This window comes from Hypanus sabinus, unplaced genomic scaffold (assembly GCF_030144855.1).
Source record: "Hypanus sabinus isolate sHypSab1 unplaced genomic scaffold, sHypSab1.hap1 scaffold_1577, whole genome shotgun sequence".
NCBI classification, from domain to species: Eukaryota; Metazoa; Chordata; class Chondrichthyes; order Myliobatiformes; family Dasyatidae; genus Hypanus; species Hypanus sabinus.
In genome coordinates, this window is record NW_026779656.1 from 68476 (window position 1) to 75456 (window position 6981).

Consider the following 6981-nt stretch of genomic DNA (forward strand, 5'->3'; position numbering starts at 1 on the left):
GAATGAAAGATGAGAAACATTTGGAAACTGGTTAATTTAAAAACAAAATGGTTAATTTCTACAAAACATTGCAGGTAATCATCAGATCAGGCAGCAAATGTGGAGAGGAATAAATGGGCAGCATTTAATCCGAGTCCCTTCAGCATGTCTAGACTGTGTACTCCTCTGCTTAGTTGCTGCCTGAACTGCAGAGCTCTTTCAGCATTTTGTGTGTGTGCGTCTCTGTATTTCCAGCAACTGCAGAATCTCTTTTGTTTCACATCTGCATTTGTAAGAGTATTGTACTTTGGCATTAGGTACACGAAGTGCCTGTTGATCTTGAGTATGTCGTTTATGGGAGCCACTTTCTGCGTTAAGAAATCTGCTGAGTTTTCCACACACAAAAACTGAGATATGGACGTGGAAACGAAGCTTGCATAAATTTTGAATGGCACCATGATTACCCATAAAGCCGCGCGTTTAAAATTTCGCTGTCGTTTGCAGCACCGATCAAATGCGCAGGCGCAGGGTTGCTGCCGTCTCCGATAACTACGCATGCGCGCAAATACAAAATGTCTGGAGGATCGAGAAGGTAAGGACTTTTTCGACTTTAATTGAGTGACAATTGCTGTGAGAACCGGAGACTGAGACCCGCAAACTCGGCACAGGCCAGGTCTTTTTCCTCTCTCTCAGCCCCACGATCCGTACACGGGCCCCGGGGAGCTTCCGGCTAATCAGGGAACGGGAGCAGATAGATCTCACAGACGGAGCTGAGCTCCAGCTATCTGAATGCAAGGATTAGGAATTCGGAAAAAAAGAACAAAATCTTTCTATCAGCTGTTGAGAAAATCACCTTTGTTCTGCCTCCAACCGCAACAAGAGAAAACCTGCAGCTGCTGTAAATCCGGAGGAATTTCACACAAAATGCCGGAGAAACTCAGCATTAGTACTCTTTCCCATAGATGCTGCCCGGCCTGCTGAGTTCCTCCAGCATTTTGTGTGTGTTGCTTGTTCTGGAGTTTTCTACACGTGAGGATATGTTTTAACCTATTCTGTCTGGGTACACAATGATATCAAACAACTTTAACTTTGCCCTTGTCAACAAGTAGCTTTCACATCACAAATGTGCCAGACTCTAATGAGACAGACGACTGCCCTTCCCTTCATATCCATTGGCATTTTCATCACCAAGTTCATCACTTGAGGGAGGGTTCAGGGGTAATATTTATGTACAATACAGAAGGCTGTGTGTATTGTGGTGATGCAAAAGTTGCTGGATAATTTGCAAGTGGGTGGAAGGGGAGTGATATTTGGAAGTCCAACTTTTTAGAGCATCATTTAGCAAGAGACTTGCATACAGTGACATGCAAAAATTTGGGCAGCTTTCTATTCCTGTGAATAGCTAAGCGAGTAAAACAATGACCTGATTTCCAAAAGGCAGAAAGTTAAAGATGACACATTCTTTAATTAAGCAAGGTTACTCTTTTGTATCCATCATTTACAGTTTCAAAATAATAAAACAGGAAAAGGGCCTGAAGCAAAAGTTTGGGTTCCCTGAATGGTCAGTACTTAGTAGCAACCCCTTTGGCAAGTATCACAGTTTCTAAATGCTTTCTGTAGCAAGCTAAGAGTCTTTCAATTCTTGTTTGGGGATTTTTGCCCATTCTTCCTTGCAAAATACTTCTAGTTCTATGAGATCCTTGGGCCGTCTTGCAGGCAGTGCTCTTTTGAGGTCTATCCACAGATTTTTATGTTGTATAGCTCAGGGGACTGTGAGGTCCATGGCAAAACGTTCAGCTTGCGCTTCCTGAGGTAGTCCATTGTGGATTTTGAGGTGCATTTAGGATCTTTATCCTGTTGTAGAAGCCATCCTCTTTTAATCTTCAGTTTTTTTACAGATGGTGTGATGTTTGCTTCCAGAATTTGCTGGTATTGAATGGAATTCATTCTCCCCTCTACCAGTAGAATGTTCCCCATGCCAATGGCTGCAACACAAGCCCAAAGCATGATCAATCCACTCCCGTGCTTAACAGTTGGAGAGGTGTTCTTTTCATGAAATTCTGCACCATTTTTTCTCCAAACATACCGTTGCTCATTGCAGCCAAACAGTTCTTTTTAAACTTCATCAGTCCAGAGGACTTGTTTCCAAAATGCATAAGGCTTGTTTAGATGTTCCTTTGCAAATATCTGATGCTGAATTTTGTTGTGATGGCACAGGAAAGGTTTTCTTCTGATGTTTCTTCCATGAAAGTCATATTTGTGTAGGTGTCCCTGCACAGTAGAACAGTGCAGCACCACTCCAGAGTCTGCTAAATATTCCTGAAGATCTTTTTCAGTCAAACAGGGGTTTTGATTTCCCTTTCTAGTAATCCTACGAGCATTTCTCTTTGAAGGATTTCTTGGTCTTCTAGACCTCAATTTGACCTCCACCGTTCCTGTTAACTGCCATTTCTTAATTACATTACAAACCAAGGAAAGGGCTACATGAAAACTCTTTGCTGTCTTCTTATAGCCTTCTACTGCTTCGTGGGCATCATGAATTTTAATTTTCAGAGTGCTAAGCAGGAGCTTAGAGGAGCCCATGGCTCTAATTGTTGGGATGAGGTTTGTGGAGTCAGGGTATTTATAGAGCTTTGAAATTTGCAACATCTGGCTTTTCCTAATGAAGGCTGTGAACAAGCCATAGCTCTAACAAGCTAATTAAGGTCTGAGACCTTGGTAAAAGTTATCTGAGAGCTCAAATCTCTTGGGGTTCCCTACCTTTTGCATGGTGCTCCTTTCCTTTTTTTCCCACTCTGAAATTGTAAAAACAATAATAATACAATAATAATCTTGCTTAAAATGTTGAAAAGAATGTTTCATCTTTAACTTTATGTCTTTTGGAGATCAGTTTATCTTCTCAGGACTTTATTCCTTGGAATGTCGAAGATTGAGGGGAGGTTTGATTGTGAAAGAGGGGCATAGATGTTGTAAATTCATTTTTCAATTTTTTTTTATTGATTTCCAAATAAAGAATATACAAATCAGAAGAGGAGTTTAACAAGTAGATAATGTAAGAGACATATAAACAGCAATAGTAAAAACAAAAAGTATATAATATCAAAATCAAATAAGTAAAATATTTCGCTGTTATATATACAATGGTCAAAAAAAACTACAACTCCTCATAAAAATCATAAAAAAAGATTGGAGATTTTATTGATAAGGGAAAAAACCCACAAACTAAAATGAAACAAAAACAAACAAAAATAAAGAAGAGAAAAAAAAAAGGAAAGAAAATGAAAGATTGGGCAGTCCAATTGAGGATAAAATTAAAGAAAACAGAAAGAGAGAACAAAAACACATCCTTCCAGTCATCTCCGAACCTTCAGGGATAAGGAATTCCCCCAAATAGATAGATAGATAGACAGACAGACAAATATAAATTAAATCATGTGAAAATATGGAATAAAAGGTCGCCAGACTTGTTCAAAATTAAAGGATGTATCAAGTGTCTGGCTTCGAATTTTTCCAAGCTTAGACATGACATAAGGGAGGAGAGCCAATAGAAAACAGTAGGTGGGTTAGATTCTTTCCAATGCAGCAAAATAGCTCTCCTAGCCAGTAAAGTTGAAAAAGCTATCACATGTTAGGTGGAGGCAGACTCTTTGCTTGCTTCCTCTGGAATAATCCCAAAAATTGCTGTAAGTGGATTAGGTTGAACATCCATATCTATAACTTTAGATAATATTCCAAACACATCCCTCCAAAAATTATTTAAACTTACACATGACCAAAACATATGAGTTAAAGTAGCCATTTCTCTGTTACATCTGTTTCAAATAGGGCTTATATTCGGAAATATATGCGCCAATTTATCTTTGGACATATGTACTATCTTAAACTGAATTAAGATATGGCGTGAGCAGATAGATGAACTATTGACTAAATAATAAATCTTACTCCATTGATCATCTGAAAGTGAATGTTGAAGTTCTACTTCCCAGGTACGTTGAACCCTGTCATTAGGCGACATGCGACCATTCATTAACTGTTTATAAATGATAGTTATTAATCATTTTTGAAAAGGTTTAAACTGAAAAATAACATAAGCCAAATTTGAAGAGCAGGCCAACGGGTAATTCGGTAAAATAATCGTGTAAGAAATTCCTAACCTGTAAATACCTGAAAAAATTTGTATTAGAGATATCATATTTATCCATTTACTGTGAGAAAGACACTAAGCAGTCTTGTAAAAACAAATCTAAAAAAGTTTTAATTCCCTTAATTTTCCATATTTAAAAAGCCTTATCGAAAGTTGATGGTTTAAAAAAGAAACTAGATTAAATATTACTAGGAAGTAAAGAATCATTTAATTAAAAAAATCTACAAAACTGAAATCAAATTTTTAAAATATGTTTAACAATACGGTTTCGAGCTTGTCTACCTATTCTGGAGAATGAAAACTGAAGAGGAGCTCCTAATAGCGAAGCTGATGAAAACCCCTTACTGAATTCTCCTCCAAATGTAACCATGAAGGGCGATCTTGGTCATCGGTATCATAAATCCAAAAAGTAATATAACAAATATTAATTGCCCATTTATTCGACCTATCAATGACATCGACATAGATGACCATTTAGATAGAGCATGTTTGAGTATTTTCAACTAAAGTGAAGGTGTAAATTCAAGCTGTCTTTTACCGCTGATTGGTATGGGACTACAACCAGTGGCCATGGGTTAAGTGTGAAAGGTGAAATGTTAAGCGGAACATGAGGGGAAACTTCTTCACACAGATGGTCATCTGGGTGTGGAATGTACAGCCATCATGAGTGGGGCATGTGAGCTCAATTTCAATATTTAGGAGGTTTGTATAGGAACTTGGATGGTAGGGGTATGAGACTGGGCAATTTAAATAGTTTAGCACAAACTAGATGGCCCAAAGGGCCTGTTTCTGTGTTGTACTTTTCTATAATTACCTGAAATATTACAAAAATTCACTCTAAGATCTTTTAACAGCTGTGTGAACCAACCATTTATTTCGGCAGGAATTTTTTATATGGCTTTAAAATTGTGGCACTTTAAGTTAAGAATACATAAAAGAAGATCCCAGCTCAGCTGCACGTCAAGAAAGACTGTTTGTGTGAGACGGTTTCAGTTACTGTGGGGCCAGGCACCCATGCTGCTCAGCAGGAACAGGGAATAATACCAACGGAGAGGGTCAGACTGAGCCAGGTCACAGATTGGAGACAGCAGAAATGCCCCATTCTTATAGAGACAGGAAGAGCATCAGAGAGATTGATGGTTATTCCAGATACCAGCACTCTGCGCAGTCAGGAGATGATTTCTCTGTCCAACTTGAGTAGAACCTCACTGTAACAGTGTGATACAAATCAAACAAGTAATCTCATCTGTAATGTTGTCCTAAACCCATTGATGGATTTTGTAAATCTTTTTACAGGTAAAAAATGAGAAGGAATTTGTCTGCAGGCAGCTCAAACACGACACGCCAGTTTTGCTGTCTCTGTCCTGATATTTAAGAAGTGGAGCAAGGGATTCAATCAACCATTCCTCATTTGACCAACCGTCATTTTACACAGGAGAAAGGCCGTTCACCTGTTCAGACAGTGGGAGTGGATTCACTCAGTTATCACAATTGAAGGTACATCAACAAGTTCACATTGGCCAAGGCCATTCATCTGTTCTGCGTGTGTGAGAAAGGATTCATTTGGTCTTCCCACCTGTGGACACACCAGTCAGTTCATACCACACTGGGCAGAGGCTGGTCATCTGTTGAACTTCTGGGAAAGGATTCACTCAGTTATCTGATCTAATGGCTCACCAGCCAGTTCACACTGGGGAGAAGCCATTCACCTGCTCAGAATGTGGGAAGGGATTCACTGAGTCGTCCACTCTACTGGTACATCAGCGAGTTCACACTGGGGAGAGGCCATTCACCTGCTCAGTCTGTGAGAAGAGATTCACTCGGTTATCCCACCTCCAGAGTCATCAGCGAGTTCACACTGGGGAGAGGCCGTTCTCCTGCTCAGAATGTGGGAAGAGATTCACTGAGTTATCCAACCTACAGAGTCATCAGCGAGTTCACACTGGGGAGAAGCCATTCACCTGCTCAGAATGTGGGAAGAGATTCACTGAGTTATCCAACCTACAAAGTCATCAGCGAGTTCACACTGGGGAGAGGCTGTTCTCCTGCTCTGAATGTGGGAAAGGATTCTCTGAGTTATCCACCCTACAGAGACATCAGCAAGTTCACACTGGGGAGAAGCCATTCACCTGCTCAGTATGTGGGAAGAGATTCACTCAGTTATCCACCCTACAGAGTCACCAGCGAGTTCACACTGGGGAGAAACCGTTCCCCTGTTCAGTCTGTGGGAAGAGATTCACTCAGTCATCCACCCTACAGAGACACCAGCGAGTTCACACTGGGGAGAAGCCATTCACCTGCTCAGTCTGTGGGAAGAGATTCACTGATTCATCCACCCTACAGAGACACCAGCAAATTCACACTGGAGAGAAGCCGTTCACCTGCTCAGTCTGTGGGAAGGGATTCACTCAGTCATCCACCCTACAGAATCACCAGCGAGTTCACACTGGGGAGAGGCCGTTCACCTGCTCAGTCTGTAGGAAGAGATTCACTCATTTATCCAGCCTACAGAGATATCTGCAAATTCACACTGGGGAGAAGCCGTTCAGCTGCTCAGTCTGTGGGAAGGGATTCACTCAGTCATCCACCCTACAGAGTCACCAGCGAGTTCACACTGGGGAGAAGCCGTTCACCTGCTCAGACTGTGGGAAGGGGTTCATTTATTTATCAAGCCTACAGAGACATCAGCGCGTTCACACCGAGGAGAAGCCGTTTACCTGCTCAGAATGTGGGATAGCATTCACTCAGTCATCCCAACTACTGGCTCACCAGTCAGTTCACAATGGGGAGTGGCCATTGTTATGAATCCCTAGGTTTCGTTTGCTGTAGGCTATCATTTTAAGAGAAAGAGATTAAGG